A 14,461-nucleotide genomic window follows, 5' to 3' on the forward strand; every position below is an offset into this window, starting at 1 on the left:
GCGTCCTTCCAACAAGAATCGGAAATGGCAGATGGTCAGAAAAAGGGCTAGTAACTCCCTGTCGAAAGTACTGTACGCCCGCTCGTTGCGCTGTAATTGACGGCTGAAGAATGCCAACAGCTGCCACGCCCCATTCACCCACTGCTCCTCTACAGCGCCGATTGCGTAATCTGACGCGTCAGTCGTGAGAGCGATGGTGGCTCCTGGAAGCGGGTGCACCAGCATGGTCGCATTGGCCAAGATGCTCTTAGTGTCGGTGAATGCCTGATCCATGTCAACTGTCCAGCTTACCGGATCCTTGCCAGACTTGCCCTTGAGGGCCTCGTATAGGGGCTGCATGAGCAGAGCTGCCTTAGGCATGAAACGGTGGTAAAAATTTACCATTCCAAGGAACTCCTGCAGGGCCTTGGTGTTCTGCGGACGCAGAAAGAATGTCACCGCCTCTACCTTCGCTTGCAAAGGCACCGCTCCCTCCGAGGTAATGCAATGTCCCAGGAAATCAATGTGGGGCAGACCAAACTGACACTTGGCCAGGTTGAGAATCAGGCCATGTTGGCTGAGGTGTCGAAAAAGGGTGCGTAGGTGCGCGATGTGTTTCTCCTTATTATGACTGGCAATGAGGATATCGTCTAAGTAGACAAAAATGAACTTGAGGTCCCGCAGCACGGAGTCCATGAGGCGCTGGAAGGCCTGGGCGGTGTTCTTCAACCCAAAAGGCATCCTCAAAAATTCGAAAAGGCCGAATGGGGTGATGACTGCGGTCTTCTGAACATCCTGCGGGTGTACCGGGACCTGGTGGTAGCCTCGGACAAGATCAACCTTGGAAAACACGGTGTTTCCTACCAAATGGGCAGAGAAATCCTGAATGTGGGGGATCGGGTATCGATCAGGAGTGGTGGCGTCGTTTAGTCGCCGATAGTCGCCACATGGCCGCCATCCGCGGCCAGGTTTTGGTACTATGTGGAGAGGCGAAGACCAGGGACTATTCGACTGGTGAATAATCCCCAGGCGTTCCATCGTTGCAAACTCCGCCTTCGCGACCGCCAGCTTGCCGGGTTCGAGGCGCCGGGCCCGCGCATGGACCGGGGGGCTGGTGGTGGTGATGTGGTGTCCCACACCATGTTTCGTGGCTGTAGAGGAGAACGTAGGTCTGGTCAGGTCTGGAAATTCACCTAGCAGGCGAGCGAACTCATCCGGAGTTGGGGAAGTGCAGGAGACGGCGCGCGACATGGTGTTACTATGGTGGCAAGGAATAGAGTGAAACGTGGTCGCGTTGATCAGCCGTCGGTTCCGCACATCGACCAGGAGGCCATTGGCGCACAGGAAATCCGCACCGAGAATGGCATGTGAAACCTTGGCCGTAACAATTTCCCAAACAAATCACTGGTCGCCGAAGCACACCTGGACCCGCCGTCTGCCGAAGGTCCGAATAGCACCGCCATTAGCCGCTTCGAGGGGAAGGCCGTGCCTCCCAGCCTGTACATCAAGAGCTGGCGCGGGTAAGATGCTGCACTGCGCTCCGGTGTCGCAGAGGAACCGACGACCGGAGAGAGAATCTGTGATAAAGAGCAGCTTGCCTGCGTTGCCCACTGCCATCGCGGCCGCGGGGCACCCGTTAGATCCGCTCTTCATTGGACGGAATTGTCGTTTTATTTTGAGAGAAGCTGCAGGGAGGGCAGCAACATCTCGCCTTCACACCAAACCGGGCGTGGTAGAAGCACAGCCCTGCAGGCTGAGTAGCTGGGGCGGCGTCTGTGGGGGATGGGCGCCTCGTGGCAGCGCAGTACTGCTGCGTAACTGCGAATATTTTATCTGCCTCGGCAGCGAGCGCTGCGCAGTCTTCGACCTCAGACCTGGCCAAGGCCGCTTGCAGCTGCTCCGGCAATTGGCTGAGGAATAACTCTCTGAAGAGAAAGCATTGCGGTTCGGAGCCGAGGAGAGTGAGCATGTGGCTCATCAGCTCGGAAGGTTTGGAGTCCCTGATCCCAGGCATAGCGAGCAATCGACGGGCGCACTCTGATTTTGTGAGCCCGAAGACCTGCAGTAACTGCGCTTTGAGGGTCTCATACTTGCGGTCCGTCGGGGGTTTTTCCAGAAGACTGACGATCCGCGAGGCGGGGGAGCTATCGAGTATGGAGACCACGTAGAAGTATCGGGTCTGATCCTCAACGATGCCTCTCAGGGCGAACTGGGCTTCAGTTTGGATAAACCAGGAGGTCGCCTGTTTTTCCCAGAACTGCGGCAGCTTCAACGAGACAGCGTTGTTCTCCATGCTGTGTTCCTTTTGTGAATACCATTCACAAAAGCCGGGGTCACCAATGTAGGAATGGTCAAATTCCTATCCAGAGATTGAGTTCGACACAGGCAATCAATCAAAAAGGTTTTTAATGTTAAACTAACGAGTTTAAACAGTTTGATGCAAGAGAACTATGAATACAGGTCTTAGCTGGCTGGAGGCTCCACGAGGACTGCCTGGGTGATCCCGTGGATGGCGTCATGATGTCATCACGTTCTTCCCGCGTTTAGAGTGATCACGTGATCGGCGGCATGACGTCATCACGTTTGCCCGCGCTATTAAAGGGCCCGCGCCCTGCACATGCAAACAGTATATACAATGGTACAGATTTAGTCTGTAGCTAACACATCGTTAAAAGTAATTATGTACACTTGTTCAGAGTCTCTCAGTGGCTCTGCCACACTACCCCATATCCTGAGACTGTGACCATTCATTCTAGACCCCACAGCCAGGGGAAACATCCTCCCTGCATCCAGTCTGTCTAGCCCTGTCAGAATTTTATACGTTTCAATGAGATCCCCTCTCATTCTTCTAAACTCTAGAGAATACAGGCCTAGTCGACCTAATCTCTCCCCGTACGACAGTCTTGCCATCCCAGGAATCAGTCTGGTGAACCTTCGCTGCACTCCCTCTATGGCAAGTATATCCTTTCTTAGGTAAGGAGACCAAAACTGCACACAGTACTCCAGGTGTGCTCTTACCAAGGCCCTGTACAACTATAGTAAGACATCCTTGCTCCTGTACTCAAATCTTCTTGCAGTAAAGGCCAACATACCATTTGCCTTCCTAACTGCTTGCTGCACCTGCATGTTTGCTTTCAGTGACTGGTGTACAAGGACACTCAGGTTCCTTTGTACATCAGCATTTCCCAATCTATCACCACTTAAATAATACTCTACCTTTCTGTTTTTCCTACCGAAATGGATAAATTCACATTTATCCACGTTATACTGCATCTTCCATGTATTGCCCACTCGCTCAACTTGTTTAAATCACCTTGAAGCCTCTTTGCATCCTCCTCACAGCTCACAATCCCACCTAGTTTCGTGTGTTCAGCAAACTTGGAAATATTACATTTGGTTCCCTCATCCAAATCATTGCTGTATGTTGTGAATAGCTGGGCCCAAGCACTGATCCCTGCGGTACCCCACTGGTCACCACCTGCCACCCCAAAAAAGACCCATTTATTCTTACTCTCTGTTTCCTGTCTGTTAACCAATTTTCAATCCATGCCAGTATATTACCCCCAATCCCATGTGCTTTAATTTTGCACACTAACCTCTTATGTGGGACTTTATCAAAGGCCTTCTGAAAATCTAAATACACCACCTCCACTGGTTCTCCCTTATCTATTCTACCAGTTACACCTTCAAAAAACTGTGATGTGAGTAATGCTGTGTTTACAGGATGGTATTAGAACTGGAAACAAAAAGTCTTTTCAGACTAGTATTAGAATAACAGGATAGATGCTTAGAATCTGCTTATGTTTTGGTTCCCTGCGGATGTTATAACATTTTTCACTGTGACGGTCACATATGACCTTGTTTCCAGGCTAGCTGTCTGCTGTTTATGTGCCAGGAAGGTTGTTTTATGTATCTTTAATTTGACCAACCAAGGCCCAACATTATATTTCTTCTATTACTGCTAATAATCATATTATAATGCTAAGTTAGGATTTTGACTTTGTTGAACAAAACTGCTTTAAAATGTGTAAGTTAACCAGTGTGTGAGAATAGAATAGGGAATTTAATGATTCATTCCATGGTACAATAGTCTGATAATGAAATAGTTAGTTTTGCACAGCTAAAGCTGCATGAACAGCATGAACTTAAATAACTGATAACAAACAGTTACTAACATCTGATGGCCGAGAATGGCATGTCTGACTCTAAACTAGGGAGGATAGGGACAAGGGAGATAAAAGAAATTCCGATGGGTAGGCCTTCAAAACGTATAAACAATAAATCATGTGCAATGATTGTGAAGACCCCTCCTGGAGGGAGGATCTTCATCTCAAAGTTGAGACAAAGAACTCGATGTGCCATTGGGCATCTTGGTTTAGGAAGAGCCCTTACAAGTTAAATGGTCCTGTCCATAAGTTACATCAGGCTCACTCCTAAAAAAGGGTATAAGAGAAAGACCTGAAAAGCCCTTAGCACAGACGGTGGAAGGGAGAACCACTCAAGAGTGGGGCTGGTCTAATAGTCTTCCTGTAGCGGACTCAACCCATTCTTGGAGGTTTTAGATGAGAGGGAGAAAGCCGTAAGCTGGAGAACTGTTCGTGCACGCTAGCCGTCTGTCTGATCGAGACCCGTACCAGCTGCTGGTCACAGTCATATGTTTTTGCTGTATAACTAATGTGTTATATTCCATCTTAAACTCTGATTAAACACAATATTCCCACCATATTGGTTTGCAGTCGATCCTGATAATTTGAAAGAGATTGGTAATCGCTACAAGCTAACAGAATGCACAAGGGTGATTAGTTGATTTTTTGATGTAATATTGGGTGCATATATGGATAAAGTTGGATTGGATAGTTTGCTTTGTGGTACAAATGTGGAAAGGGGAATTGAGGAAGTGATCAGTGGTACTGCAGGCAGATGATTTGATCCCGGATATCCCGGCCAGAAAGGGGTTGTATGAGTTGCTTCCTTCCTTCTGCTTTCTCCTGTTCTGCTTCTTCCTCTTCTGCTTCCTGCCCTTCCCTCTGTGAGCAGCTTATCCCCTTTGCTGCCTCTGCTTCATCTCCATGCGATGTTGCAGCCCAAGGGGGACTGCAGCTAGAGTCCCCGGGACTGTGAGCAAGTGGTCTTCTCAGAGTCCTTTAACATCCAAAGTCTTGCAAGCATCCAGCAGCACTCCCTGCACTGCCTGCACACTTTAATAAATTTTTTAATGCATTGCACCAAGCCACTACTCAAATTTTCTTTTTTAGAAACAGTCCAAAAGATGAAATCAAAACTCACCTGAAAGATGTGTGTGTCCCTTTAAGAAGAGCTGGCAGAGCCTCTGTAGTACTGCATTTTTAAAATTCTTTCCTGGGATGTGAGCATCACTGGCAAGGCCAGCATTTATTGCCCATCCCTAATTGCCCTTGAGAAGGTGGTGGTGAGTTGCTATCTTGAACTGCTGCAGTCGTGTGGTGAAGGTACTCCCACAGTGCTGCTAGGGAGGGAGTTCCAGGATTTTGATCCAGCAACGATGAAGGAACAGCAATATATTTCCAAGTCAGGATGATGTGTAACTTGGAGGGGAAATTGCAGGTGTTCCCATGTGCCTGCTGTTCTTGTCCTTCTAGGTGGTAGAGATCGCGGGTTTGAGAGGTGCCTTGGCGAGTTGCTGCAGTGCATCTTGTAGATGGTACACACTGCAGCCATGGTACGCCGCTGGTGGAGGGAGTGAATGTCTTGGGTGGTGTTGAGCTTCTTGAGTGTTGCTGGAGCTGCACTCATCCAGGCAAGTGAAGAGCATTCCATCACACTCCTGACTAGTGCCTTGCAGATGGTGGAAAGGCTTTGGGGAGGTGAGACACTCGCTGCAGAATACCCATCCTCTGGCTTGCTCTTATAGCCACATTATTTACGTGCATGGATTCTTTAGCGCAGTCAAGACTACCTATGGCCCAAGCACCCAAGGTCCTACCCCGCTGCGGGCCAGGAACTCATCAAGGACAGAGAGGCAGTCAGTTTCCACTTGAAGATCTCCTTAACCAAGATTCTATCTTCAATGCGAGTGTCCTCAACTCCATCCCGCAGCATGCTACCCGCCACCACCTCAGCACAACCCCAGCCCGGCATGAGGTTGAAAAGGGCATCTGACAACTGAAGAACAGCAAGGCCTCAGGAGCAGATGAAACCCCCTCCGAGGTGCTAAAATATGGCGGAGAAGCACTATTGGCACAAATACATGAACTTATTTCTCTTATTTGGAAGGAGGAGAGCATGCCAGGGGTTCTCAGAGATGCCGTAATCGTGACCATCCTCAAGAAAGGTGACAAGTCTGATTGCGGTAATTACAGAGGAGGCTCCCTGCTGTCTGCCACTGGGAAAGTCATCGCAAGAATCCTCCTCAATCACCTTCTCCCAGTGGCTGAAGAGCTCCTCCTAGAGTCGCAATGCGGATTCCGCCCACTAAGGGGCACAATGGACATGACCTTCACCGCGCATCAACTACAAGAGAAATGCAGGGAACAGCACCAACCACTATACATGGCCTTCTTTGACCTCACAAAGGCCTTCAACACCGTCAAATGTGAAGGATTATAGCGTGTCCTCCTCAAATTTGCCCGCCCTCAAAATTTTGTCACTATCCTCCACCTGCTTCATGACGACATGCAAGCCGTGATCCTGACCAATGGATCCACCACAGACCCAATTCACATATGGACTGGGGTCAAGCAAGGCTGTGTCATCACACCAACGCTCTTTTCGATCTTCCTGGCTGCAATGCTCCATCTCACCCTCAGTTAGCTCCTCACTGGAGTGGAGCTAATTTACAGAACAAACTGGAAACTGTTCAAACTCCGTCACCTCCAGTCCAGATCCAAGGTCGTCCCATGCTCTGTCATCGAATTACAGCATGCAGATGACGCTTGCGTCTGCACACACTCTGAGGCCGAACTCCAAACCATCGTCAACACCTTCACCGAAGCGTATGAGAGCATGGGCCTTACACTAAACATCCGTAAGACAAAGGTCCTCTACCAACCTGCCCCTGCCACACAGAACTACTCCCCGATTATGAAAATCCATGACGAGGCCTTGGACAACGTGGACCACTTTCCATACCTCAGGAGCCTACTGTCAACAAGGGCAGACGTCGATGACGAAGTTCAACACCGCCTTCAGTGTTCCAGTGCAGCCTTCAGTCGCCTGAGGAAGAGAGTGTTTGAAGACCAGGACCTCAAACCCAGCACCAAGCTCATGGTCTACAGTGCAGTAGTGATACCCGCCCTCCTGTATGCTTCAGAGATATGGACCATATACACCAGACACCTCAAAGCACTGGAGAGGTACCACCAACACTGCCTCCGCAAGATCCTGCAAATCCATTGGCAGGATAGGTGCACCAACATCATTGTTCTCGCTCAGGCCAACATCCCCAGCATCGAAGCTTTGACCACGCTCGATCAGCTCTGATGGACGGGCCACATCGTCCACATGTCCGATACGAGACTGCCAAAGCAAGTGCTCTACTCGGAGCTCTGACATGGCAAGAGAGCCCCAGGTGGGCAGAGCAAATGCTTCAAGGACACCCTCAAAGCCTCCTTGAAAAAGTGGAACATCCCCACCAACACCTGGGAATCCCTGACCCAAGATCGCACAAAGTGGAGGAGAAGCATCCGGGAAGGTGCCGAACAACGCAAATCTCTTCGCTGGGAGCAAGCGGAAGCCAAGCGCAAACAACGGAAGGAGCGCACGTCAAACCAAGCACCCACCCACCCGCCCCTTCAACCACCATCTGCCCCACCTGTGACAGAGACTGCAGGTCCTGCATTGGACTCATCAGTCACCTGAGAACTCATTTGTAGTGTGGAAGCAAGTCATCCTCGGTTCCGAGGGAGTGCCTAAGAAAAAGATTTATGTGGCTTGTCCAGTTAAATTTCTGGTCGATGTGACCCCAGGATGTTGATGGTGGGGGATTCAGTGATGGTAATGCCGTTGAATGTCAGGGGGAGGTGGTTAGACGCTCGCTTGTTGGAGATTGTCATTGCCTGGCACTTGTGTGGCACAAATATTACTTGCCACTTAGCAGCCCAAGCATGAATGTCGTCCAGGTCTTGCTGCATGCGGGCATAGACTGCTTCATTATCTGAGGAGTTGTGAATGGCACCGAACACTGTGCAATCATCAGTGAACATCCCCGCTTCTGACCTTATGATGGAGGGAATGTCATTGATGAAGCAGTTGAAGATGGTTGGGCCTAGGACACTACCCTGAGAAACTCCTGCAGCGATGTCCTGGGACTGAGATGATTGACTTCCAACAACCACAACCATCTTCCTTTGTGTTAGGTATTACTCCAGCCAGTGGAGAGCTTTCCCTCTGATTCCCATTGATTTCAATTTTACTAGGGCGCCTTGATGCCACACTTGGTCAAATGCTGCCTTGATGTCAAGGGCAGTCACTCTCGCCTCACCTCTGGAATTCAGCTCTTTGTCCATGTTTGAACCAAGGGTGTAATGAGGTCTGGAGAAGAGTGGTCCTGTTGGAACACAAACTGAGCATCAGTGAGCAGGTGCCGCTTGATAGCACCATCGACGACACCATCCATCACTTCGCTGATGATTGAGAGTAGACTGATGGGGTGGTAATTGCCTGATTGGATTTGTTCTCCTTTTTGTGGGCAGAACATACCTGGGCAGTTTTCCACATTGTTGGATGGATGCCAGTGTTGTAGCTGTACTGGAACAGCTTGGCTAGAGGCACGTCTTGTTCTGGAGCACAAGTCTTCAGCACGACAGCTGGGATGTTGTCGGGGCCCATAGCCTTTGCTGTATCTAGTGCACTCAGCTGTTTCTTGATACCATGTGGAGTGAACCCAATTGGCTGAAGACTGGCTTCTATGATGGTGGGGACCTTAGGAGGAGGTTGATATGGATCATCCACTTGGCACTTGGTTGCAAATGCTTCAGCCTTGTTTCTGCAGTCGTTGAGGATGGGGGTGTTCATGGAACAATCTCCTCCCGTTAGTTCTTTAATTGCCCACCACCATTCACTACTGGATGTTTTAGCAACAATCTGATAGTTTCATGGTCACCATTACTGATACTAACTTTTTATTCCAGGTTTATTTAATTAAGTGAACTTACATTCCCCAGCTGCCGCATTGGGATTTGATCTGACATCTCTGGATCATTATTCCAGGCCTCTGGATTACTAGTCCAGTAACATAACCACTATACTACCGTTCCCTGCTGCATGCACATTCTTCCATGCGTGGTTTGAAGAGTGCGCTATGGAGAGTGTTGATGTCCAAAATTGCAGGCGCGTGTCAATTCAAGCGTTGCACACCGATTGACGTCACGATCTGCATATTTATGTGTGAGAGGTGAGCGCAGTCAATGGCAGCGCTAACAACCTCTCCAAAATGGCAGCCATCATGATCTGCACTGGAAGCGGGCGGAAGCGAGGCAGCCACCATTTTTTCAACCAAACTAGCCTTAACTGCTGGTGCTACCCACCCGACCCCCACCCCCCGACCGAATTTTGCAGCCCTTATCTCTGTCTGCCACATCATAATCCTACACTATAACAGCTTTTGGAAGTCAAACATGGCATCACCTCACTACTGCTTCCTCATTTATCTCCTACTTATTTCAAGCTTGGTTGACTTTGGCCTTTCACTTTGGTTGCTCAGTGATAAATTGACCAAATATGAAAGTAAGGAAAAGCAGTTTCATTTTGTAACATTGTGAGGGTGGGCGGGTAGGGAAGGGTAATCTTCACCTTCATCCTGCTTGGGTGGTAAACTGTTGGATCACACACCTTTTGTAGAATCTGATGCATTTTCAGCCCATTGATTTTAGTGGGATGAAATTCTGCTGGGTTCTACACTGAAAGGAGATCCACTCTGACCGTTTATCACCCAGGCAGTGACGGTGAGAATTAGCCCCAGTAAGTCTATGAGTCGCAGAATATGATGATTGCAACTCCATTCTAAATGTTAAAGTATTACTGTGGTATCATAGGCCTGAATTAGCATTTACATACTAAAATATGAAGAAAATCTAATATCTTAGTTCAACTAGACAATATGCTACGTCAAAAACTTCCAATGTGGAGTTTGATTTCCACAACGTGCTGACACAGAGACAAGAATGCTACTAACCAATCCAAACAGGTTACTACAGCTACAACTATCCCAGTTGCTGCTCCGTCAACACATAAATATTTAAGGACTAAAAGCAAAGCCCCTGATTTTAACTCTGGTGGGTTTTGGGCAGATGGATGGTAGAAATTCATCCACTGCAGCAGAAGCAAGGTATTAGAACACCCGAGTCTCCTTATAATCCAACCCAATTGGTTGCCACAATGGGAAATCCACTCACTTTGGCAGCACTATTGCCAGTGGGTCAGCCAGAGGCCTATTTAAAGCAGCAATGTATCTCTTAATGTGAGATTGCATTGTCTCCTGGCTCCTGGGTACATTTTGCTGAACAGGGAAGGGGAAGGTCAGTGATGTTCTTTGAAGACTCTCTGGAGGTCTTGCTGGAAGAGGTAAGGGAGAAGGGGGATGTCCTTTCCCACAGCACTGGGTGGCGCCTATGCATGAGGTCCACCAGTCCTGGAGGGAGGTGGCAGAGATGGTCACATTCAGGTGCATCACCCTAGGATCTGCATTCAGTGTCGTGAAAGATTGAATGACCTCAGTAGAGTCGGAAGGGTGAGTACAGCTCTGCATTCTCCATTTCTCTCAGAAACACCTGCCAACAGTCCTTCCCACTGTTGTGTATGTACCTTTAAGAGAAGAACAGATTCTATACTGCAGTACCGGCAGTGTCCACCCCTGTATATAAAGCCATAGCAGGCTTCTGTACTTCAGTCTTAAGTTGTTCAGTAAATACCTGTTTTATTGTTCTCCTGCAGTCCATGTATTATTAAGGTGCGGACACTACAGTGGCGACGAGCAGGTTCGAAATCACCTGCAGTACTGCATCACCTCACGGGGATCTTTCCCTGAGAAGAAGCTTCTTGGAGGTCAAAGTCAGAGCAACGGGCGTCGACCGCGGGCAACCGCCCAAGGATCCATCGGAGTTCGGAGAGTTGCAGCAGAGGCTGTGGAGAGCTGGGCTTGGCTCCCCAGTCAAGGTGTTCCAGCAAATCGTGCTGGTAGCAGGTAGTGTGCTGACCCTTCCGGACTGCGGCGGGCTCGAGCTCGATCGAGCGGCTCTGCAAAGGGGCTGTGCAGCGTCGTCGGGAGGAAAAGAGAGCGAGAGAGGGTGGAGCGCACAGGGCGCGGTCGGTGCTCAAGAACAGGGCAGCGTAGCGAAAATAAAACAAGGGGAAGGAAAAGTGAGACGCGCCGAAGCCGCGGGTCGCCGCCATTACCCTGCAGAACGCTAGGAGCAGCGTGGCAGCAAGGGGAAGAAGGAAAAGCGCGGGAGGCACCATTTTATTCCATTGGGGAAGAAGGAAAAGCGCAGGAGGCGCCATTTTAATCCATTGGTGAAGAAGAAAAAGCGCGGGAGGCGCCATTTTAAATCACCCAAGATGCCGAAAAGTGGCAGTATCACTGCTTTCGACAACGAGGTAGAAGACTGGACCACGTATGTGGAAAGAATTGAAGTGTACTGCAAGGCAAATGAGGTGGCCGATGGAAAGAAAGTGTCGGTATTATTAAATTTGATGGGCGCGAGAACGTACGGCCTATTGCGGAATTTAATTACCCCAGCTAAACCAATGGAGAAAAGTTTTGAAGAGATTGTTAATATCTTACAGGAACATTTAGGGCTAGATTTTCAGTCGCTTGCGCCAGCAGTTAGCGCCTTAAGAGAAGTGATTTCCGGGCGCTATGCGTGTAGCGCCCGGGCGCAGCGCAGTTTGCGCCCCGCCCCAAATTAAGTTGCCCGTTAGCGCCGGCGCAAAGTTTAGCGCCCGCCCGGATGCGCGCGCAGAAAATGACGTCACATCCTCGTGCAACGCCCTTTGGCCGCCCCGATTGCAAACTTCAGTCGGACCGCCCCATTGTGCGGCGGGCGGCCGGAGCGTTTGGAAAAAGGAACGCAACACAACCAGCGCGGGCCCCGGGGGGCGCTAATTAAAGGGAACGTCCTCTCCAGTATAAAGGCCAGCCTTTTTTCAGAAAACAGTCTTGTGCAACGCATTTATGGAGACACAACAAGGAGGATAGCTAACTGGTTTCAAGCAGCAAGAGCCAGGTATTTTTGGACTCAGGCCATAGCGCTGCAAGTGGCCATTTGGAAATTAGACTGTTTGCCAGGATTTGATGGGGGCTGCATGGGGTGCCAACGCGGAGCTGCAGCGCCATGTCCGTAGGGCTCGCAGACGCATTGTGAGAGGGGCAGCCCTGGCTAGAGGCAGAGGGGGCTACAGGCGTCGGCCACGTAGGCCTTACCCAGTCAGGCTATACCACCAGCAGCGCTCCTACCTAAACATGAGTGCCGCGCGATGTGTTAGAAGGCTCCGATTCCGAAAGGAGGTGATTGCAGAGATCTGCCACCTGCTTCGCCGAGATCTGCGGCCAAAGCTCAGGTGCAGGACGTCTCTGTCGGTGGAAGTGAAGGTGACGGTGGCATTGAACTTCTATGCCACCGGCTCCTTCCAATACGCTGCTGGGGACATAGCAAACATCTCCCAGTATGGCGCGCATCGCTGCATCCGCCACGTGACCGAAGCACTGTTCAGAAGGAGAAGCCAATTCATCTCCTTCCCCATGGCCCTCGAGAGCCAGCATCAGCGCACATTGGGATTTGCCAGACTCGGGGAATTCCCCTTGGTGCAGGGCGCCATTGACTGTACGCATGTGGCTTTGCGGGCCCCTCGGGAGCATGGCGAGCAGTATCGCAACAGGAAGGGCTACCATTCTCTGAATGTGCAGCTGGTATGTGACCACAAGCAGCACATCATGGCAGTCAATGCCAGCTTCCCAGGCAGCAGCCACGATGCCTTTATCCTGCGGCAGAGTACTGTGCATGACATGTTCCAGGCACAGCCTCCCCCAAGAGGATGGCTCATCGGGGACAAAGGCTATCCTTTGTGCACCTGGCTCATGACCCCGCTCCGCGCGCCCAGGACCGCTGCTGAAGAGGCCTACAACGAGAGCCATCAAACCACCCGCAACATCATCGAGCTAACTATTGGGGTCCTCAAGCAACGGTTCCGCTGCCTTGATCGCTCCGGAGGAGCTCTCCAGTATTCGCCGGACCGGGTCTCCCAATTTGTGGTGGTTTGCTGCATGCTACACAACCTGGCTATCCGCAGGACTCAGGCACTGCCACCTGACGTTGGACCAGCACCTCAGGAGGAGGAGCAGGAGGAGCATGAGGAGGAGGAGGAGGAGGAGGAGCAGGAGTACGTTCCCAGGAGGGAGCGACCAGGGCCAAGGGCCGCACGACGCCACCTTATTACACGGTACTTCTAAGCCCCCTGTCAGGGAATGGCCAGGGGCCATGAGGGAAGATGAATGCAGCCGCTCCGCAAGCCCTCAGCCGGCGAAGCCAACAAACACTAAGAAGAACAACCATGGAGACTGCATGAATAAAGATAATTTTTTATTGCACAAAAATGAAAAGCCCTTCCCACATGAATCCCCAAAAACAATAAACGGGCCCCACAAAAAGCCCAACAAACGACTCACTCCCACAAACTGGGGAGGAGTCACTCCACCTTTCTTCAAACCGGGCCTCAACGTCGGCCTAACGCAAAAAATAAGCCCTCCAAAAGCACAACCATGGGCAAAATAAAGATGGTCACCGCCATATTAAAGGAAAGCTGCCCACACCCTCTACTGAGTGGCCCGCGAGGGCGAGACCTTGGCCAGCCTTTTGCCTCCCCTGCCCGGCCTGCTGCTCCTTCGCAAGCTCTGCCCAGTGGCTGCTGCGAGGCTGGGGGAAGGCGCCTGAGGCTCAGATGCCCTTCCGCCAGATGCCACTGGGGGGCGGCCTACACGGCGTTTGGGCCTCGAGGGGCCGTCTGCTGAGTGGCGCACCTGAGCCTGGCCACCATCAGCTGCAGCCGCTTGCCCTTGACGCCCCAGTGGGGGAATGGCGGCGACGGATGGCGCAATGTGGGCCAGCTGGCGTCTGGGATGCGCTGGCTGGTGCTGTGGCGCGGTGGCACTCGGCCGGGCCCGCACTGCAGGATCCGCAGCAATCAGCCGAGGGGCGGCTTGCTGGGATGGTCCAGCGCGGCGGCTGCCCTGGCGATGCCTGCCTGAGACAGCGCGTGTGGCAGCAGTGAGTGCCCCTGTGGTCCTGGTGTGCGCGCGCATCACATCCGCCAGGGTCTTGACGGCATCAGTCAGCATGCGGCCACTCGCGGCAGTTGCTGCCCCGAACTCGCGCACACTGGTCGCCAGCGACTCGATGGCCTCAGGCATGCGCCCCACCACGCTCATGAGCTCCGTGTGGCGCCGGTCCGAGTCGTCGGCCATCTTATCAAGCTTCCGCACCTCCTCCGAAGTGAAGGTGTCCGGACTGGA

Source organism: Somniosus microcephalus, chromosome 7 (genome assembly GCF_052327205.1).
Source record: "Somniosus microcephalus isolate GS21.2 chromosome 7, FLI_Smic_1.0, whole genome shotgun sequence".
NCBI classification, from domain to species: domain Eukaryota; kingdom Metazoa; phylum Chordata; class Chondrichthyes; order Squaliformes; family Somniosidae; genus Somniosus; species Somniosus microcephalus.